At 38.1% G+C, this 24,270-nt stretch overlaps 1 pseudogene; it reads left to right on the top strand.

The window, feature by feature from the left end:
- Positions 1 to 1,032: 1,032 nt before the first annotated feature.
- Positions 1,033 to 21,970, top strand: LOC121398435 (annotated as a pseudogene).
- Positions 21,971 to 24,270: the final 2,300 nt, after the last annotated feature.

Genomic DNA, 24,270 nt, shown 5'->3' with positions numbered 1-24,270 from the left:
AAATAAGATTGTTTTGCCTCAAATAAGGATCATATCCTTATTAGGATCAAGTACAAGGTACTGTTTTATTATTACAATTTATTATTATTATTATTATTTTTTTTTTTAAAAAAAATTGTATTTTATGAAAGTGGAGTCTATGGGGCAAATTCACTAAGATGCGAAGTTGCGCCAGGCGCAACTTCGCCGCACTTCGCCACACTTTGCCAGGCGTAGTTTCGCCAGGGCTCTGCAAATTCACTAAAATCCGAAGTTGCACACAGGGGTAGCGTAAGGTTGCGCTAGCGTTGATTCGCTATATAAAGCGAAGTTGCGCTAGCGAAGGCTAATTTGCATACGGCGCGAAATTCAAATTTCAATGGAGGAACACGTATCTGCATTACAAATGCCTAGAAAACCTTCAAATCTGCAAATAAAATTTTTATTTTGCCCTACACATGTGCCCACTGTCTAGGTAAGTTGCCATGAGTCAGGAAATGTAGGGGGGAGGAAGGGGAGCCCCAAAAAATTTACGGTCTTTTTCAGCCTATCAGCCATCATGTAGAAAACACGCCAGCGTTTTTTGGGACTTAGAAAAAATTTTGACTTTTTTTGAAACAATCCCTATCTACTCTATTGCGCTTCGCCAGGTCTGAGGTGGCGAAGGAAGTCTAGCGTAAAAGGTAGCGTTCGATACACTGCGCAAGTTAGTGAATTTGCATAGTTTCGTCGCTAGCGAAGATTCGCCTGGCGTAAGGTTGCGAAGTAACACTAGCGAAACTACGCCAGCGTTCGTTAGTGAATTTGCGCAGTAGCGAAAATGCCAAACGCTAGCGAATTAACGCTAGCGTTCGGCGCTTCGCGCCTTAGTGAATTTGCCCCTATGGGAGATAATCCCTGAGTTTCCTGGATAACAGGTTTCTGGATAATGGGTCCTATACCTGTACCTATAATATGTACCCTGTAATATGCATGAAGGGATAGACACATGTTAGCAGGCAGCATTCCATGTACAGATCAAACTTTTTTTTTTGTATTGTTCAGAGAACCAAGATGGACTTAAAGAAATGCAGTGTATGGATGTTCCTGCCTCTTGTAATGGCTGTGTTCACAGCAATTGGATTATGGATAGTGTAAGTATATACATATTTAAAAACCAGTAAATACTATTTTAATTAAATATTATTTATTTTATTTCACTAAAGCACTAGGACATGCCTGGGCTCTGCACCAGGAGTGCGCCCTCTTAATTCTGGCAAGCTGATTCATTTTAATATGCCCCAAATAAATGCATCACGTTATGCACATTGAAAAGTAGTGATAGGCCGAATTTCTCTGCGTCCAACATTTACTTTTTCGCCGTTTCGCAAATTTCGCAAATTTTCCGTCTAAGCGAAACGGCGAAAAAGTAAATGTTGGACGCACGTCTGAAAAGTCGCTAGTGTCAATTTTACAGCCACTGTCAAAAGTCAATTGGGGTAAATTTATCAAAGAGTGAAGTTCCACCACTAGAGTGAAATTCCGCAGCTCTCCATTCATTTCTATGGGATTTTGAAAGGTGTATTTATCAATGGGTGAAAGTGAATTTTCACCCTTTAACCCTTTGCCTGCCAAGCACGTACGGCGTACGTGCTGGCAGGCAAATGCTCAGGCTGCCAAGAACGTACATTGTACGTTCTTTAGCAGCTGAGCGCTCTCTCTGCTTCGGCGGCTTTTGCCGCTTCCGCAGAGAGTGGGGAGAGAAGACAGCCCCCTAGGCAACGAGGCTGGGGGGCTGTCAAGTCGGATCTGCGACTCGATTGTCGCAGATCCGACTTCAAAGTAGCAGACGCATCGCATGGAGCGTCTGCTACTACACTCACCTTCTTCCTGCCTGCAGAGCCGCCCACGCACTTCCTGCTGCGCAGCAACTCTGCAGACACGCTGCCAGGACTCCTCCAAAGAAGACAGCGATTCTCCTGCTCCAAAAACGGTAAGTGCACGTTTTTTTACACACTTACCTGCACCTACACATACTTACAGTACATTTATGCATTTTAGTAAAGATTGGAATTTTTTTAAATTTTTTTTTTTTAATTTTAGCACACTTGGTCCCTTTTGTACAGTTATTTACACTTATTTACACTTATTTACATGTATTTGCACACTCAGATAACTTTTATTAGTGCACAAATATGTATACACAAACAGGTGTTTTTTTTTTTTTTTACGAATTCATTATACTGTTATCTTTTGTTTTTTTTTGCCTAAAAACGTGTTATTTTGGCAGCGTGACTATTGGATAATCGATTTCGGCCACTAATTACGCTGTCAGAACAATTATTTTGTTATTTCATTGATTTACGCTATTTTTGTGGTTTTATTGCAATTTTATCCCTGCATTATTGTTCCCTATGTATCTTTAGTATCGTTTTGCTGTTTGGTGCTTTGGTATAGAAAGATAGATTTTACTTAGTTTGATCCGCCAAAATATGTGCTTTCCAAAAATATATGGGTTTCTGGGGGTCTTTTTACAGTTTGGGGGTCTTACGGCACATAACGTACAGTTAGGGTTCTCTTTTCTGCAGCTTAGTTGGCTAGCGTGAAAATTCATAGTTACGTTTTTCATTTGGGGTCCATACACAACACATACTTTGGTAAATCTATACATATTGGGCATCAAACTATTTATTAGACCTCTGACGTCCATATTTAGAGAGATTTTTCTTTGTACGTAAAACATTGTGTCCGATAAATGCGGCAAACTGCAACATTTTTAGGCGATTTTCAGAAATGTTGTAAAAACCTATATGTTTAGAAAAGCTTTGCAGTTTGGTAGTTTCGTGTAGAAAGACGTCGTTATCTTTGTTGGAATCGGCAGAATGTGTACTTTCCAAAAATGTATGGTTTTGGGGGGTCATTGCTGTTAGGAGGGTCTTGAGGCAAATAATATGAAGTCAAGGGTCTATGTTCACAGAAGGCGAATGGGCAGCGGAGAAAACTCATATTCACTATTTTTATTTGGGGTCCGCACATGCCAGCTGCCTTGGTATATCTATGCATATTGGGCATCAAACTGTTCAGTAGACCCTTGGCATCAATATTTATGGTGTTTTACAATTGTATGTAAGAAATTGGGTGAGATAAATGCGGCCAATTGCAATATTTTTAGGCGATTTTCAGAAATGTAAAAACAGTTGCTTTTATCGCCAAATTTAGGAAAGGCTTGCGACTTGGTACTTTGGAGTACAAAGACATGCATACCCAATTTGGATTCGCAGGAATGTGTACTTTCCAAAAATATATGGTTTTATGGGGTGAACGCACTTTTTTCTACCTTTGCCCCCCCAAAACAATGTAAATGTGTTGATTTTGCAGTACCTGAAATGACAGACCATATGGGGGTCTTTGTTTTGGGGCCCCTATACGCCACGTGCTTGGGTACACCTATACATATTGGGCATCAAACTGTTCAGAGGACCCCAGGCTTTCATATTTGGGGTGATTTGTCTTGATACCTAAAAGTATGTGGGTAACACAATGCTGCAGGGTCGAAATTTTGAAGTCATTTTTGGAAATGTCCCCCAAATCACCAAATTTAGGAATGGTTTGCGGCTTGGTACTTTGGAGTACAAAGACATGCATACCCAATTTAGATCCGTGGGAATGTGTACTTTCCGAAAATATATGGTTTTCTGGGGTGAACTTACTTTTTTCTACATTTTCCCCCCTCAAAACAATGTAAATGTGTTGATTTTGCAGTACCTGAAATGACAGACCATATGGGGGTCTTCGTTTTGGGGCCCCTATACGCCACGTGCTTGGGTACACCTATACATATTGGGCATCAAACTGTTCAGAGGACCCCAGGCTTTCATATTTGGGGTGATTTGTCTTGATACCTAAAAGTATGTGGGTAATACGATGCTGCAGGGTCGAAATTTTGAAGTCATTTTTGGAAATGTCCCCAAAATCACCAAATTTAGGAATGGTTTGCGGCTTGGTACTTTGGAGTACAAAGACATGCATACCCAATTTAGATCCGTGGGAATGTGTACTTTCCGAAAATATATGGTTTTCTGGGGTGAACTTACTTTTTTCTACATTTGCCCCCCTCAAAACAATGTAAATGTGTTGATTTTGCAGTACCTGAAATGACAGACCATATGGGGGTCTTCGTTTTGGGGCCCCTATACGCCACGTGCTTGGGTACACCTATACATATTGGGCATCAAACTGTTCAGAGGACCCCAGGCTTTCATATTTGGGGTGATTTGTCTTGATACCTAAAAGTATGTGGGTAATACGATGCTGCAGGGTCGAAATTTTGAAGTCATTTTTGGAAATGTCCCCAAAATCACCAAATTTAGGAATGGTTTGCGGCTTGGTACTTTGTAGTAGAAAGACATGCATACCCAATTTAGATTCGTGGGAATGTGTACTTTCCGAAAATATATGGTTTTCTGGGGTGAACTTACTTTTTGCTACCTTTGCCCCCCCCCAAAACGATGTAAATGTGTTGATTTTGCAGTACCTGAAATGACAGAACATACAAGGGGGGGTCTTCCTTTTAGGGCCCCTATATGCCACGTGCTTGGGTACACCTATACATATTGGGCATCAAACTGTTCAGAGGACCCTAGGCTTTCATATTTGGGATGATTTCTCTTGATACCTAAAAGTATGTGGGTAATACGATGCTGCAGAGTAGATATTTTGAGGTGATTTTTGGAAATGTCACCTAAATCACCAAATTTAGGAATGATTTGCGGCTTGGTACTTTGGCGTAGAAAGACATGCATACCCAATTTGGATTCGTTGGAATGTGTACTTTCCGAAAATATATGGTTTTCTGGGGTGAACTTACTGTTTTCTACTTTTGCCCCCCCCAAATCGATGTAAATGTGTTGATTTTGCAGTACCTGAAATGACAGACTATATGGGGGTCTTCATTTTAGGGCCCCTATATGCCACATGCTTGGGTACACCTATACATATTGGGCATCAAACTGTTCAGAGGACCCTAGGCTTTCATATTTGGGGTGATTTGTCTTGATACCTAAAAGTATGTGTGTAATACGATGCTGCAGGGTAGATATTTTGAGGTGATTTTTGGAAATGTCACCTAAATCACCAAATTTAGGAATGATTTGCGGCTTGGTACTTTGGCGTAGAAAGATATGCATACCCAATTTGGATTCGTTGGAATGTGTACTTTCCGAAAATATATGGTTTTCTGGGGTGAACTTACTGTTTTCTACTTTTGCCCCCCCCAAATCGATGTAAATGTGTTGATTTTGCAGTACCTGAAATGACAGACTATATGGGGGTCTTCATTTTAGGGCCCCTATATGCCACATGCTTGGGTGCACCTATACATATTGGGCATCAAACTGTTCAGAGGACCCTAGGCTTTCATATTTGGGGTGATTTGTCTTGATACCTAAAAGTATGTGTGTAATAAGATGCTGCAGGGTAGATATTTTGAGGTGATTTTTGGAAATGTCACCTAAATCACCAAATTTAGGAATGATTTGCGGCTTGGTACTTTGGCGTAGAAAGACATGCATACCCAATTTGGATTCGTTGGAATGTGTACTTTCCGAAAATATATGGTTTTCTGGGGTGAACTTACTGTTTTCTACTTTTGCCCCCCCCAAATCGATGTAAATGTGTTGATTTTGCAGTACCTGAAATGACAGACTATATGGGGGTCTTCCTTTTGGGGCCCCTGTATGCCACGTGCTTGGGTACACCTATACATATCGGGCATCAAACTGTTCAGAGGACCCTAGGCTTTCATATTTGGGGTGATTTGTCTTGATACCTAAAAGTATGTGGGTAATACGATGCTGCAGGGTAGATATTTTGAGGTGATTTTTGGAAATGTCACCTAAAGCACCAAATTTAGGAATGGTTTGCGGCTTGGTACTTTGGCGTAGAAAGACATGCATACCCAATTTGGATTCGTTGGAATGTGTACTTTCCGAAAATATATGGTTTTCTGGGGTGAACTTACTGTTTTCTACTTTTGCCCCCCCCCTAACGATGTAAATGTGTTGATTTTGCAGTACCTGAAATGACAGACTATATGGGGGTCTTCCTTTTGGGGCCCCTGTATGCCACGTGCTTGGGTACACCTATACATATCGGGCATCAAACTGTTCAGAGGACCCTAGGCTTTCATATTTGGGGTGATTTCTCTTGATACCTAAAAGTATGTGGGTAATACGATGCTGCAGGGTAGATATTTTGAGGTGATTTTTGGAAATGTCACCAAAATCACCAAATTTAGGAATGATTTGCGGCTTGGTACTTTGGCGTAGAAAGACATGCATACCCAATTTGAATTCGTGGGAATGTGTACTTTCCGAAAATATATGGTTTTCTGGGGTGAACTTACTGTTTTCTACTTTTGCCCCCCCAAAACAATGTAAATGTGTTGATTTTGCAGTACCTGAAATGTCAGACTATATGGGGGTCTTCCTTTTAGGGCCCCTATATGCCACATGCTTGGGTACACCTATACATATTGGGCATCAAACTGTTCAGAGGACCCCAGGCTTTCATATTTGGGGTGATTTGTCTTGATACCTAAAAGTATGTGGGTAATACAATGCTGCAGGGTCGAAATTTTGAAGTCATTTTTGGAAATGTCCCCAAAATCACCAAATTTAGGAATGGTTTGCGGCTTGGTACTTTGGAGTACAAAGACATGCATACCCAATTTAGATCCGTGGGAATGTGTACTTTCCGAAAATATATGGTTTTCTGGGGTGAACTTACTTTTTTCTACATTTGCCCCCCTCAAAACAATGTAAATGTGTTGATTTTGCAGTACCTGAAATGACAGACCATATGGGGGTCTTCGTTTTGGGGCCCCTATACGCCACGTGCTTGGGTACACCTATACATATTGGGCATCAAACTGTTCAGAGGACCCCAGGCTTTCATATTTGGGGTGATTTGTCTTGATACCTAAAAGTATGTGGGTAATACGATGCTGCAGGGTCGAAATTTTGAAGTCATTTTTGGAAATGTCCCCAAAATCACCAAATTTAGGAATGATTTGCGGCTTGGTACTTTGGCGTAGAAAGACATGCATACCCAATTTAGATTCAGGGGAATGTGTACTTTCCGAAAATATATGGTTTTCTGGGGTGAACGTACTGTTTTCTACCTTTGCCGCCCCCCAAAACGATGTAAATGTGTTGATTTTGCAGTATCTGAAATTACAGAACAAACGGGGGGTCTTCCTTTTGGGGCCTCCTATGCCACGTGCTTGGGTACATCTATTCATATTGGGCATCAAACTGTTCAGTGGACCCAGGATTTTATATTTGGGGTGTTTTACATTGATACCTAATGATGTGTGGGAGATATGTTGCTGTAGAGTGGAAGCTTTGAGGTCATTTTTCAAAAAATTCACCAATTTCTATAAAACACTATAACTTTAGGAAACAATTGCAACTTGGTGGTTTGGAGTACAAAGATATTTCTACCCATTTTTGATTCACCAGAATCTGTTCTTTCTAGTAATGGGTAGTTTTCTTGGGTAAACCTACTGTTAGTGGAATGTTTGGCCTTGAAATCAAAAGTATGCCGTTTGGGGAGTGTTGCTTTGGAAATTTGGTTGTGTACTGCTTGTAGATTTTGAGCTATACAAGTGAGAAATCTCCATAAAACTATATATATTTGGTATTGTCGCGTTCAGGAGACATAGACCTTTCTAAATCAGCTGTGTTCTCGTACGTAAAATGAATGATGTTTCTGATATATGTGATTGTTCTTCGTGCAACATGATTTTTTTCATTTTATTTGACACTTAGAATCCAATATTTTTTTAGAGAAGTAGAATTACACCAAAATTCTTGCATATTGTGAAAGTTCAGGTTGTCCTGAAAAAAACAATATATTGTTTTCCTGGGTTAACTAAAAGACCACCCCAGGAAAGGCCCTTAAAGTGAAAGAGTGCAAAATATCTAAAAACTGCTTGGCAGTAGATGTTCGCATCTAGGACAAAACGGCTGGCAGGGAAAGGGTTAATAAATACGCCTTTAAAAACCCCATAGAAATTAATGGGAAGTGGCGGAATTTCACTCTAGTGGCGGAACTTCACTATTAACTTCACTCTTTGGTAAATATACCCCATAGGGTGTCCAAATAGTGTTGATTTTGACGTGAGCAACTTTTTGGATGCTCGTCCAAAAATTTTTGACGCAGGCGTATTTTCGCAGGAGTTTCAAGAATTTATTTGCCGGTGGCGAAACGCAGAAATCCGAAATTTATTTCGCCCATCACTATTGAAAAGTAATTTGATAAAAATAAGTTGGCCAAGTCACACTATGCACTTTTGGAATTTAACTTCTAGACAATGTTTTTGTTACTATAAACAGGTTTAAATTTTCACTTTTAGGCTAACCTTGCCCAAAAAATTATAGTTTATTGTGAACATGAGAAATAAATGGAATAATCCCTTAAAACTTTTCTTAATCCCTTTGATGTATACACGCAGGCCACAAATGATAGGAATTTGTAACTTTGTGTTAGGGGGGTTGTTCACCTTTGAGTTAACTTTTAGTATGATGTAAGGAGTGATATTCTGAGACGATCTGCAATTGTTTTTATTATTTGTGTTTTTTTTATTCAGCAGATCTCCAGTTTGCAGTTTCAGCAATCTAGTTGCTAGGGATAAAATTACCCTAGCAACTAAACATTGGTTTGAATAAGAGACTGGAATATATATAGAAGAGGGCCTGACTAGAAAGATGATTAATAAATAGTAGCAACTACAATACATTTGTAGCCTTACAGAGCATTTGTTTTAAGATGGGGTCAGTGACACTCAATTGAAAGCTGGAAAGAGTCAGAAGAAGAAGGCAAATAATCACAAAACTGTACAAAAATAAATAATGACGGAAGCACACTATGGGGAAAATTTATCAATGTTCAAATTTAAGTTTTTACGTTTGTGCTAAAATTCACAAATTCAAATGAGAATTTTTAAAACATTTTTTTATATGTTTTTGAAAGTAGATCAACTCATTGAAAATTATGTGTTGAAAACCTTTTTGCAGAAATAAGTGAATGCATGAATAATTTGAAAAGTGGGATTGTGAAAGACAACACGGTAGGACATTCTATTATGTACAAAATGGTTATTCTCCCACTTAACTTAAAGGACAAGGAAAATAAAATCCCATTTTTACTTTCTTTAAGGAAAAATAAACCGATCTCCAATATACTTTAATTAAAAAATGTGTACCGTTTTTATAAGAAACCTGACTGTATGCAGTGAAATTTTCCCTTCATTTACTGCTGTGGATAGGAATTGTCAGATGGTCCCTAACTGCTGAGCAGAAAAACAATCATACTTATGAACAGCAGGGGGAGCCTCCGCCTTACTTAGCAGCCATGCAGAATTCAAACAGCTTTATTTATGAAGATCCCTAAGCAGCCCAGACCACACTGAGCATGTGCAGGGTCAGGCAAATGTGTTTAACAAAGTTACAAGATGACAGCCCCCTGTGGCCAACTTTGAAAGCATAAATCATTTTGTTTGATTAGGCTTTGTGGTGCATGCTTATGTTTAGTATACAAAACACAGCATTTCTAGCCTTATTCTATTTTAGACTTTCCTTGTCCTTTAAAGGAAAATTAGAATCATATCATTATTTTATATTGAATAGAATAGCTAAAGAGTACTGCATAGTATATTTCCAATGTACGAGATATAACAGGTTTCTCTTATAATTCTGAAATAAAATCCTATTTCTCATACCTTCACTGACTTAACTATAAAGTAAGCAGACCCCACGGTCATGGGAGGGCCTGGAGGAAAGAGGGAAAGGGGGGGAAACTTTGGGGGTCTATTTCTTCTATAATTCTTAGGGGCAAATTTACTAAAGGGCGAAGTGATATCATTTCGGGACTTCGCCAATTTACTAATAGGCGCTGTCGTTACTTCTCTAGCGAAGAAAATAGACTCTAACGTTACTTTGCATTCAAACGCCAGGCGTATTTTCGCTCTGGCAAATGGATGTAACTCTGCAAATTCACTAAGATGCGCATTTTACTGAACGTTACCTCTTGCGTCAGACTTGCCTTCGCCACCTAAGACCAGGAGAAGTGCAATAGAGTAGATAGGACTTCCTCAAAATTTAGCTCTTCTAGTGCAAGAGAGCACAATTGCACTCTCTGCATTAGCATTGTGGAGCCCACTTGACCCGACCGGACGTCCCTGGAAAGGTGAGCGTGGGGGGAGAGGGGCAGCAGAGCAGAAGCCACCTCAGGCTGCAGGGTAGTGAGAATGGCCCCTGACTGCATATGGGCTGATTGTCAGAAGATCATAATTTATATGTCACATATTCTTATGTTATTGTGAAAATCTAAAAACCATTTTTCTTAAATAGATATTTTATTGCCATAGAAGACAACAAATTTTTTTCTTTAAGCCTAGACAGGTAATCACATTTTTATATTTTATGAAATACAGTAAATGCACATGTTCTAATTTTTAACCTTGATTGTACCATCCTTGATTTCTTATAGCAAACCACCCACAAAAAGACCACCATATATAAGGTAAATAAGTGTAATATATTTCTAATGTTGAAACTATAATGATTTGCTTTATGTTTTATAGTGTTGCAGGTGATGAGCCCCCTGAAAGCTGTGTGTTTAGCCAAGCCATGAACATGGCAGCATTTCTAGGTAGGTAGGAAAAGCTTGAAGTTATTTAATTTAGCATAAAAATAGCAGTTGTACAATCTGGTTTGTAATATGGCTGTAAATGACAGAAAATAGATGTGGTGGCATTCTTCCAATAAACAAATACAATCCTTCTTGTGCTGTTTAGCCTGCTCACTGTTTCTTTCTGCTGGTAGAAAACTACAAAATGCCATTATAAAATACAACCTCGACAGGTCTGAGATGCCGGATTTTCAGATTTGAAAATCTGCCAGATGTCGATCAGGGAGGTTTGATTTAACTGTTGGGTAGAGGACCTCATTGTCTCATACGACAGCTTGTATTACAACTCTTGTAACATGATTGTTTGGCTCTAGGGCTCTAGATTAGCCTGATATCATCCATCTTAGGTGGGCATATCAGGGGAAACATCTGCTCATTTGGCAACCTTGCCAAACAAGTAGATCTTTTATTGTAAGGCAAAAAGAGGTAGCCGGAGAGCACTTGTTTCTTTAGTTAAAAGGTCATTACTTTATTTGCAGACATTTACTGCACAACATGTTTCGGCTACACAGGCCTTCATCAGGTGCATAAAATCAACTGACACAGCAAGCTATTTGACCCCTCACCTCACCAACAACTGCATACCCGCTCCACAGTGTGGCCAGGTTAATACAGACATATTAGAAATAATAGTACTGCCATCTTGTGGCCTACTAGTAATTAGCACCAACAAAAGTTGCAATTGTTTTGTAGCGATGGTGATACATATTGACACAATATATGCAGAAGTTTGAAACAGTAACAAGGTATTGTCCTACCAGTGTCAAGCCATTTTCAGTATTACAGTGTATGTTATTCCAAAGTATATCTGTAAGAAAAAATGGAATTTAAATTATACATAACCATTATAGAAAGCATTTATAGCTCATAGCTTCGTTCATTCCCCTTGGTTCAACTGTATTCATTCTATCTATCCATCTTGCCTCAGTTTGTAGTAGTAAGCGTTTTCTATCTCCCCCTCTTTGGGGTAACTGAACCTTCTCTTAAACCAGCCACCTTCATGTTGCAGGATTGTGCTTATGCAAATAAAAATGTTTACCGACAGGTGTATGAGTTTTTTTATTCTCTGGATCATAATTGGAAATAGAGTACTTATGTTCCCTGATCCTAATTTTTATTTGTCTCGATGTTTGCCCAATGTACATTTTCCCACAGGGGCATTTAAGGGCATAGATCACTGACTCAGTATTACAAGTATGATAAGCTTTTATGGGGATCTTATAACCCTTCATTGAGTGCATTATACTGTCACCCTTGATTATGGAACTACAGCACCCACAACCCAAGCAGGGGAACGTGCAAAACTTAGGAACGCTTAAAAATCTTGTTTTATTCTCTGTCTCATAGATGTCAGTCTTTTCCAGCTTGTCTGCCAAATTTCTCCCTTTCTTATAGGAAAATAGTGGGACCGCTTTACAATGTTTGCCAACCACAGGGTCCCTTTGTAAAATGGACCAATGTTGCAAAATTAATTTTTCAAGTTTTTTGCTAAGTGGTCCAAATTGGCTCACAAATGGAATTCTTTGATCAACAGCCAATGCGTCCTTTGTCTTCCTTAGGCAGAAAAATTGTGGGATGGTTTTGATCTTAGCGAAATGAGGCAAAACATTACAAAACAGGACAGAACAGCCATTAATTCCCTCCGTGATAATAAGAACATCATTATTAAGAAAGCGGATAAGGGGGTGCTACGGTTATTTTGGATAAAGATGCCTATGTAGCAGAAGCACAATCCCAATTACAGGATGAGACCCATTATAGATTAGTACAAAATGATCCAACTTGGGATATAAAACGAAAAATTGATTTATGTGTAAATTCTGCTTTTGACACCGGTATAATTACTAAAAAGAATGTTGAATTTCGGACTGTTACACATCCAAAAATCCCGGTACTATACCTTTTACCCAAGGTTCACAAGAATTTGGAACACCCACCTGGCAGACCGATAGTGTCGGGGGTAGGCTCAGTGTTACAGCCCCTCTCTCAATTTGTTGATGTATACTTACAGCAAATTGTTAAAAAAATCCCACAGTGTCTGCGTGACACGACGGACTTTTTATGTAGACTAGAAGACATTGGCCAATTGTCCCCAGACTGGTTACTATGTAGCATTGATGTCCAGTCTTTGTATACATCAATTCCCCATGAGGAGGGGATACGTTATGTAGAGGAGGCACTTCTTCAGACTAAGACTACACATTCCATGATATTTTTTCTATTGGAACTACTGACCATTGTTCTAAAATATAATTACTTCAGGTTTGGCAAGGAATTCTTCATACAAGTACAAGGGACCGCCATGGGTAGTAATTTAGCGCCCAGCTATGCCAACATCTTCATGGCGGCCCTGGAACATAAATTGATATTGCATAATCCACTATTCACAGATTGCATACATTGCTATTTTCGATATGTGGATGACATTTTCATTATATGGAAAAAGGGTGATGTTGAACTACAACAGTTCATTGAATATATCAATACACACCATGGTTCCATAAAATTTACAGCAGAGTACAACAAATCTAGCATCCACTATTTAGATGTGGAGGTCTTGAATGTAGATGCGAAAATATGAACAAACCTGTATTTCAAACCTGCTGAACGGAACAACATTTTACGCCCTGACAGTTACCATATGCTGAATACTATTAAAGGCATTCCGAAGGGCCAGTTCCTGAGGGTGAGACGTATATCCTCTAGTGATGAACGCTACCTGAGTAGTGCGAATAAACTGATAAATAAATTTGTGGAAAAGGGTTATGACTATAACTCATTGTGTATAGTAAGAGATAAGGTCCTATAACGAGATAGAACAAGTCTTCTAAGGAAGACAAAGGACGCATTGGCTGTTGATCAAAGAATTCCATTTGTGAGGCAATTTGGACCACTTTGCAAAAAACTTGAAAAATTAATTTTGCAACATTGGTCCATTTTACAAAGGGATCCTGTGGTTGGCAAACATTGTAAAGCGATCCCACTATTTTCCTATAAGAAAGGGAGAAATTTGGCAGACAAGCTGGTAAAGACTGACATCTATGAGACAGAGAATAAAACAAGATTTTTAAGCGTTCCTCAGTTTGGCACGTTCCCCTGCTTGGGTTGTGGGTGCTGTAGTTCCATAATCAAGGGTGACAGTATAACGCACCCATTGAAGGGTTACAAGATCCCCATAAAAGCTTATCCTACTTGTAATACTGAGTCAGTGATCTATGCCCTTAAATGCCCCTGTGGGAAAATGTACATTGGGCAAACATCGAGACAAATAAAAATTAGGATCAGTGAACATAAGTACTCTATTTCCAATTATGATCCAGAGAATAAAAAAACTCATACACCTGTCGGTAAACATTTTTATTTGCATAAGCACAATCCTGCAACATGAAGGTGGCTGGTTTTAGAGAAGGTTCAGTTACCCCAAAGAGGGGGAGATAGAAAACGCTTACTACTACAAACTGAGGCAAGATGGATAGATAGAATGAATACAGTTGAACCAAGGGGAATGAACGAAGCTATGAGCTATAAATGCTTTCTATAATGGTTATGTATAATTGAAATTCCATTTTTTCTTACAGATATACTTTGGAATAACATACACTGTAATACTGAGAATGGCTTGACACTGGTAGGACAATACCTTGTTACTGTTTCAAACTTCTGCATATATTGTGTCAATATGTATCACCATCGCTACAAAACAATTGCAACTTTTGTTGGTGCTAATTACTAGTAGGCCACAAGATGGCAGTACTATTATTTCTAATATGTCTGTATTAACCTGGCCACACTGTGGAGCGGGTATGCAGTTGTTGGTGAGGTGAGGGGTCAAATAGCTTGCTGTGTAAGTTGATTTTATGCACCTGATGAAGGCCTGTGTAGCCGAAACATGTTGTGCAGTAAATGTCTGCAAATAAAGAAATGACCTTTTAACTAAAGAAACAAGTGCTCTCCGGCTACCTCTTTTTGTATTAGTAACCTTTGGCACTCCAGCACGGGGATTGCAGCGCGTAGAGAAGCACATTCACACGGACGGATACATAAAGGACTCTTTTATAGTTGGATATCTACTTTTATTGTAAGGACTTACCTAGAACAAGACACATAGGGGCAAATTCACTAACGCGCGAAGCGACGAACGCTAGCGTTAATTCGCTAGCATTTGGCATTTTCGCTACTGCGCAAATTCACTAACGAACGCTGGCGTAGTTTCGCTAGTGTTACTTCGCAACCTTACGCCAGGCGAATCTTCGCTAGCGACGAAACTACGCAAATTCACTAACTTGTGCAGTGTAGTGAACGCTACCTTTTACGCTAGACTTCCTTCGCCACCTCAGACCTGGCGAAGCGCAATAGAGTAGATAGGGATTGTTTCAAAAAAAGTCAAAATTTTTTCTAAGTCCCAAAAAACGCTGGCGTGTTTTCTACATGATGGCTGATAGGCTGAAAAAGATCGAAATTTTTTTGGGGCTCCCCTTCCTCCCCCCTACATTTCCTGACTCATGGCAACTTACCTAGACAGTGGGCACATGTGTAGGGCAAAATAAAATTTTTATTTGCAGATTTGAAGGTTTTCTAGGCATTTGTAGTGCAGATACGTGTTCCTCCATTGAAATTTGAATTTCGCGCCGTATGCAAATTAGCCTTCGCTAGCGCAACTCCACAACCTTACGCTACCCCTGTGCGCAACTTCGGATTTTAGTGAATTTGCGAAGCGCTGGCGAAACTACGCCTGGCGAAGTGCGGCGAAGTTGCGCCTGGCGCAACTTCGCATCTTAGTGAATTTGCCCCATAGATTCAAATAAAAAGTCAGATTTTAGAAATGCCTTTGATACTGGTGACTTACATATGAATACTGAGTTAATTTCTATAGGAAAACTTGGTTTCTTAAACCAACCCTATGTTTGTTCATCAGAAATGTTAGTATTACTCTATGTAGATGCTATTAACCCAATAAACACATTTTACTTACTATATAATAATATACATGAAAATAGGCCTAACCATTTGTAATAAAATGCTTGCTGCCTCCTTTACGACAGAGTTTTTCTCCTTTTTTAACATAAAATATTAGAACAAAAATCATGAACATTTTCTTGGTGGCATCAATTATTTTTCTTACTATTCCAGCTATTGTGATTGCTGTACTGTGCTTCATACAGTTAAAGCCAAAAGCAATAAATCCTTATCTCAGTGTGAGGGGCCTTGTTGCCTTGTGCTATGTTTAGTACATGGGAAAATAAGCAATAAGACGTGGTTTCTGTTTTCTAAATTCTTTAAATTGGTTCTGACCCTTCAAGCAGAAGAGAACTGAAGTTGTGGTAGGAGGAGAGCCTATATATATATATATATATATATATATATATATATATATATATATATATATATTACAAATAACTTTAAAATGATTGTACATTTTTAATTCATCTAAGTTGATAGTTGATTAAAATTACATTTTGTTTCATCTTGAAAAAAATTTGTGTGGAGTTTATCTTTGAGCAAACCAGAGTCCCATAGACTCCATTATAAAGGTGGTGTTCACCTTGGTGTTAACTTTTAGTATGATGTAGAGAGGGATATTCTGAAACAATTTGCATTTTGTTTTCTATTTTATTATTTGCTTTTTTTTATTTTCTTTTTATTTCTTTTTATTGTTTAAGTTATTAAGCTTTTTATTCAGCTCATCATAAGTTTGCAGTTTCAGCAGCCAGGTTGTTAGGGTCCAAATTACCCTAGCAACCATGCACTGATTTGTTTAAGAGACTGGAATATGAATAGAAGAGGGCCTGAAGAGAAAGATGAGTAATAAAAAGTAGCAACAACAATACATTTATAGCCTTACAGAGCATTTGTTTTTAGATGGGGCCAGTGACACTCAATTGAAAGCTGGAAAGAGTCAGAAGAAGAAACAAATAAAGAAAATAAAGAAAAAAAAGAAAGAAAGCAAATAATTCAAAAACTATGAAAAATAAATAATGAAGGCTAATTAAAAACTGCTTAGAATTGGCCATTCTAGAACATACTGAAAGTTAACTTAAAGGAGAACCATCCTTTTAATCAAATAATTAAAAAATGTTTAAATGATTTTCTTTTTCTCTGTAATGATAAAACAGTACCTTATACTTGATCCTAAGTGAGATATAATTAATCCTTATGGGAAGCAAAACCAGCCTATTGGGTTTATTTAATGTTTACATGATTTTCTAGTAGACTTAAGGGGCAGATTTACTAAAGGGCGAAGTGGCTAACGATAGCGACTTTTCGCCAGAAATCACATCCACAGGGACATCGCCAATTCACTAACAGGCGCAGGCGTCAATTTGCTAGTGAAAGAGACTGTCGCTAGTGTTCGTTCGCACTCTACCAGGCGACTTTTCACTCTGGCGAATGGACGTTACTCCGCAACTTCAGCAAAATGCGGATTTTACTGAACCTTACCTCTTTTCTTCCTTCTTTTTTTTATATTAATTTTAAAGGTTAATGCGGCCTCAATCCAGCAGGCTAGAGTTCCAAATCCAAAAGTCATGGATGTTCCAACGTTATATATTTGCTCACTGTTTTTCAGCTTAAAAAAAAAGGAAAAAAGATTTGACTTCACCACCTCAGACCGGGCAAAGTGCTTAAAAGAAGCTAGATCTTCCTCAAGCTTCTGTCACTTACATCATATCCTGTGTGTCGAAAACGCATTCAAGTTCAAAAAACACTGGCGACTTTTCCTTTTATTAAGCGGGATTGTCTGCAAAAGTCCTAACAAACTTTTTTTGGGTAACCGGTTTTCTCCAGATGTTTCCTAACACATGGAACATTTATTTTACAGTGGGCTCATGTGTAGGGCATTATAAACATTCTCTTGTCTTTATTAAAGTTCCCTGGACATTTGTAATAAAAAGTGGTAACTTCAAGCATTTGCACCAACATTTAAATAAAGACCTCCATACAACTATAAATTATCTGCCGTATGCAAATTGACCTAAGCACAAGAACACTAACTAAGTTTCACTAGGCACAAATGAACACTAGCGCATCTTCACTATGAAATGCTTGCACTGCCGAAGTAACGCTAGCGAAAAGTCGCCAGTGTTCGGTGCCCAGGGAGCAACTTCGCATATTAGTAAATAAGTGTAGTGGTAGCGAATTAACGCCTGGCAAAGTGATGCTATGTGTGCGTATCAGTCGCTGGTGACAATTCACCCTTTAGTGAATCTGCCCCAAGGTATGAAGATCCAAATTACAGAAAGATTTGTTATCAGGGAAACCCTAGGTCATTCTGGACAGCAACATAGTAATTTGAGTTGAAAAAAGTAGGGATGCACCGGATTCGGATTTGGCCGAATCCTTCTCCCTGGCCGAACAGAATCCTAATTTACATATGCAAATTAGGGGCGGGGAGGGAAATCGCGTGACTTTTTGTCTCAAAACAAGGAAGTAAAAAATGTTTCCCCTTCCCACCCCTAATTTGCATATGCTAATTAGGATTCAGATTCGGTTTGGTATTCGGCTGAATCTTTCACGAAGGATTCGGGGGTTCGGCCGAATCCAAAATAGTGGATTCGGTGCATCCCTAGAAAAAAGACATACCTATATCACTTTCTCTCTATATACTGTATTATACCGATGAAGATAATTTTTCTTCTTTTCAAGCTGAAAAACAGTGAGAAAATACATAACGTTGGAACATACATGATTTTGGATTTGGAACTCTAGCCTGCTGGATTCAGGCCACATTAACCTTTAAAATTAATATAAAAAAAAAGAAGGAAGAAAAGCTGGAATCCAGAGTTTTATTAGCAGCTGCCATAACTCTCTGTGTTATTCTTTGTATCCTTTATTGTTAAAAGTACCACAATGCCTGGTGGTGATAGTGTTTAGCCTATGTCTAGCATAGAAACTAGTTATTACATTAGTTATAGGCAATCTTTGGCACTTCAGCTGTTGCAAAACAACAACTCCCTGAAAACAGGACAGGGAGATCTTGGTAGATGTAGTTCTGCAACAGCTGTTGCAGAACTACATCTACCAAGATCTCCCTGTCCTGTTTTCAGGGAGTTGTTGTTTTGCAACAGCTGAAGTGCCAAAGATTGCTGTTGGTTCACTATCATTAGCATGTATTTCTTAAATAACAATGCCATTATTCAATTGTGTTTGAATCAGTGGGTGACAAAAAAAACATTGGGTTCCTTTTATTTTTCTTTGATTAGAATAGTAAATGCATTGGGTTACTCACAATATTTTGCACAGAACTATAAAAAAAATATTAGCTCAAAGCTATATTTCCTAAGAAATTAATGTATGCTAGGCAACCTGCCAATTAATATATACTTAACTTTAACAAGAAAGTGAGCAAAATGTGCTCATGCAAAATGAATACAGGGAAACAGAACCTTATGGCACTGGTATGTAAATAGGAATACATGAGGTATAAGAGAGATTTAATTTTACCAACGTCAAAACACCATAACATACAGTTTTAATAGGAACTATCATTTTGATTAAGTGATTATGTAAGTTTTTTATTGATAGTTTTAGTTATGAAGAAATATTACAGTCATTACAATTGGATAAAGAATTTATAGATACACAGAAGAGGGATAAGAATTAGATATTCTAAGACAAAAAGGGGGAGAATGGGTAAACTGTCTTGTAGTGTATTTACACTTTTATAAGCACCAGCTCTAAGAAAAAGAGATAATGACTTAAACACTTCTTAAAGCGATGCTGACACGTTCCTATACAAATCATAGGAACGTTTCAGTATGAAGTATGTGCTGCAGCCTGCACCCGGAATATTTTGCTTCAAAGCCGCCCCAGCCGTTCGCACCTTTGCGCAGTCGACAGCTCACAATTCTAACGGATCTTCTGTGTTGCTTCCGTGACGCTGAGCTGGGGGCATATTGATGATTCCATAGGCTGAAGTCCTGTTTTGATTCGTAATTAGCCTATGGAAGGACCGTGCCGCCCCCAGCCCAGTGTCACTGAAACTACAAAGAATGTCTTTCAACAGTGTCGGAGGGTCGGGTCAGTGCATGTGCGCGGGGCTGGGGGGCAGCTTTGAGGGAAAATATTCCAGGTGCAGCACAAACAGTATACTGACATGTTCCTATGATTTTTATAGGAATGTGTCAGTATCGTTTTAACCCTCTACCATGCACCTCATCATCTTCTCCCTTGTTCCATGAATCTATAAGCCACTTTCCAACCATGCATGTGTTCTTTAGCTGCCCTCCATACTAAGGGGGTTATTTACTAAACAATGAATGCAAAAATCATGAAAAATTCGTGTTTTTCTTTTTTTTGAAAATCAGACTTTCAAAAAGTCATGAATTTTTCAGGAATTTATTAAACCCAGAGGATGAAAAAGTCAGAATCAGAAAATCCGGCATTTCAGACCTGTCGAGGTTGCATACAAGTCAATGGGAGAAGTCCCAATGATTTTTTGATGTGCGCTGGGTTTTGTGCAATTCCCTGAAGTTTTCTAAATTTTTGGGGCAACATCGGAGTTTTCAGGTGAAAAATCAAACAGATCTTGAAAATCTGATGAAAAAATCCTAAAAAATAGTGAAAATCGGATGAAAAATTAGAAAAAATCATGAAAATCTGATTTTATCCCGCAAAGCAAATTTTCAGGAAAATTTAATAATAAATAACCACAAAAAACAGAGCGGATTTGATCTGAGTTTGTATCAGAAAATATTGAGATAAATTCGGACTTTGATAAATAACCCCCTAAGTGTATTTTCCTTGGTACTTCTCTGATGAGTATCTCTTGCCCTGTTCCCCAACTTGCACAATGTTCTAGGTATGCTTTGAATCCAGGATGTGGCCTTTTTTGCAGGATTAAAATTCAGCAGAATCCAAGTGCCTGGTTGAACAAAACACTTAAAATCAGATGTTTTTACACCTCTTTCCTTCCTGTTTTTTTCTACGGTATATTTAAAATATAAAAGGCATCAATTATGACTCATTTTAGATATATCCATCCTTTTTACTACCCCACCAGTGAAAGTAGCGGCCCAATCACAACATTTAATTTATTTAGAGGTTACAGCCTGCATAACAGTTTATTTGATAAAACCCTTAACCTTCACCTTCCAACACTTTTTTCAATTCAGTTGGTTTTGTATAGTTCACCGGAAATAAAGACGTTTTGCAATTACATTCTATTTTCTATATGTTACCATTGAAGTGTAAAGTTTTATTTTTTATCTTCGTATGTCTAAAGCAGCTCTGGGAGGGTGGGGAATCTCCAACTGTTCTAAATTTACATTTTTCGATGATACATTTATAAAAAATGCCCCAAAGATCGTTCCAAAACAATTGGAAAGCAAAAAAGTATTTTTCTTGTCAATAATTTGAAAACAACTGAACTGAAAAAAATGTTTTAAGTGTTTGAAGGGTGAACAACCCCTTTAAAGTGTTATTGTTCCTTCAAGGAGAACTAAAGCTTAACTAAATAATTAGGCTAGAAATGTTGTACATTGTGTTTTGGGCTTCTCTACTAGCCCAAGGCAACCACAGCCTGTTAGCAGGGAAGATCTGTACCTGTGAAGATTCCCCTCATTAGCCCCCCATCTTTCTTTCTGTTGATTCACTGCACTTGCTCTGTGCTGCTGTCAGTTAGTTTAGGGACCGTCTCAAAATATAAAGTACACATAGAATATAAATGTCACAATATAAGGTTGATTAATAATTAATGACTACATAGCAGCACAGAACCAATAGAATTTGCATCAGAATTTAATAATCAGCCTTACAGCATCAGCTTATATTACCGGACAACCTAATTTTCTTTTTGACCCCTAAAACCCCTAAGCTTAGCTTCTCAACAGCTGCTCAGAACTAACCGAGCATGTGATTGTTGCAAGTACATAAAATATGGCATTTTTAGCCACATTCTTTTGTAGGCATTAGTTTTCTTTCAAGCCATACGTCTATAATCAACAACAACATACATGCAGGAATAAAAAAACTGTTTTTTTTTTTAGGATTAAATTATTTTTTAGCTTTGTTTTTTTTGTGTTCCCTTAACTTTTAAATTGGTCAGATTTCATCTTCATGTCACAGAACCTTTATTTATGCCCCACGTGTCCAGTGGGTTCTTGTCATGTGTTTCTTGGCATACTTTGGCACCTTTGCAGTTGAGTTCCGGCACTGCCGATTTGAAATCATCTGTATTGAAAACCAGGAGCACCAGGAGATTTTCCACAGCTTCTCTGAAAATCTTTCTGATGTATACTCTGAATACCAAACTGACCAGGTGTAAAGCTCAAACTAGCTGCCAAGTTCAGCAAACATAACTGATCTGTTATACACCATATGAACTTAGGAAGCAGAACACTAGTTTTGTAACTGTAATGTGAAAAATTAGGATTACTAACAACTTATACAATTCTTTATTTCTTTTGCAGTATTTTTAAAATAATTTCTTTTTTAAACTGTCTTGTATTTGGGATTTTACATAAGTCAACTAGTTAACTTCTTGATATGTCTTAATATGTTTAAGTGCATTTAATTTTACACAGCATAAAAAATAAGCCCCTATAAGTCTATACATAGTAACAGCTGGCCAGAGTATGAGTGCATGTGAGCACTAGCAGTAAATTACTAATTCTAACACTCATGTCATCCATGTTACTTCTGTGTTCCAGTATATGAATGACATTCCATAGAATGTTAGCAAATAACAAATATGCATACCTATTCCAGATTTTGTGTCTTTATGCAGGTGAGCACATTTTAATGAGGGCATTTATGCTAGACCTGGTAATGAAATGTCACTAATTTCAAAGCCTTATTTAGGCACAAGGCAAAAAAACTTGTAATAGCTATACAGGTATCTGGATGGCACCAACTATGAAAAATGTAAAATACTGTTTGCTACTGGCATTTAATTTGGGAGTCTGTTGAAATTGGTCCAATCAACTGGACTTGCTGTGTTAACATGACTTGCAAAGACTAGAAAAAGCCACAGTACTTTCTGCAACTGATATTCCAGTTGGTATCTACATATTTTCATTTTACGTAAATATTTTTTTTTTTATTCCTGTTTTTCTCTGTACTGTAACAGAGACTATTCCTGTTTGCCCAAAGCAATATATTTCCTGGTGACTGAACAGTTTATGTTTTATTTGAGATGAAGCTTTACCTTAATAATTTGAGCAGGGTTAACATTAAAATTTTGGTCTATAAAACTATGGTGCAGAACAATATCTATTTTTCTAGCCAAATAGTATTTTAAAGCAGTTGTGTGCAGATTGCGTGGGAGGAGGCTCTGAACAATGCAGAGAGCAAAAATGTTCTTTCAGTTGGAAAGAAGTTTATACAGCTGCAAGGGGACACTCAAGTTCTGCTTCACATTGAAGCAGAGTAGCCTAATTAATGTTGGTATCCGTTTAAGCAATCAACTCAGAATATATAACTCAAAAAATTTATGAATTTTCAGGAAGTGTATACAAGTTTACGTATATACATATACGAGTGTGAACTTGATTTCTTGCCAAAAATTATGCATTTGTGCACAAATCTTTCTCTTTTTAATTAGTGGAATAGCCACAGCATATGAGTATTTAACCAATTCATATAAAGAGTGCTTTTTATTTAACATTAAGGCAATATTTTTCATGGCAGCTAGACTAGAAGAAGGTAGAAGGCAGGACGTGGTGAGGAAATCCTGATGCATTGATTAATGAGTGATAATACTGCTTTTAAACTGGAAAATTATCTCCTGTGTATCATATTCATTTTCATAGATATACAGTGAAACAGTACTTTTTCTGCTATACCGTCAGTTTTAGCATCACTACTTGCACCATTTAATAGTATGTGGTAACTTTGGTATGAGTATATTACAATACAGCCACTTGTGTATAGCATATAAATACTCTGCTGGTTTATTGTTCATCTTTAAACTGATGCCTAATCTCTAAATTCTCTCTTGGATGACCAAATTGGGCAAAGATTCATTTAGCAACTTGGCCTTTGGAGAAGATCCATATGCACACGGCCTGCTCTATAATGTTGCATTAGTATTTTATATGGCAACATGTGTGCTTGGCATTATTAAGAAAAAAGATTTTGCCCTAGCCAATCAGATTAACAAGGTTGTTAATTCGTTTTATACTGAACATTTTCTTTTTTACATAGAATAGGAAAATTATTATATTGGTTTCCTTACATTACGGAAGTTAACATTTTAAATGTGAATTGCAGAACTTCTGTTGTGCGAGAGTCAGACTTTTTTTAATGTTTTTATTTTTTCCAGTAATGGATTTTCCTTTCCTGTTCCAGGTAAGCAAAAAATACTGCTCAAAGCAGGCACTCACAAAGACACACACATACCGTATATACTCGCGTATAAGCCGAGTTTTTCAGCACCCAAAATAAGCTGAAAAACGCTGCCTCGACTTATACGCGGGTCATTTAAAAAATATTACCTATTTGATGCAATGCGCATGCCTCCTCCCTGCTGCGGCGCTTCCGACCGACAGCTCAAGTGATGCGCGTGCCTCCTCCCTGCTGCGGCGCTTCCGACCGGCAGCTCACTGATGCGCGTGCCTCCTCCCT

This window comes from Xenopus laevis, chromosome 1S (genome assembly GCF_017654675.1).
Source record: "Xenopus laevis strain J_2021 chromosome 1S, Xenopus_laevis_v10.1, whole genome shotgun sequence".
Classification (NCBI taxonomy): Eukaryota; Metazoa; Chordata; class Amphibia; order Anura; family Pipidae; genus Xenopus; species Xenopus laevis.
The sequence above is the reverse complement of the archived record's forward strand: the minus strand, read 5'-3'. Positions and strand labels throughout refer to the sequence as shown.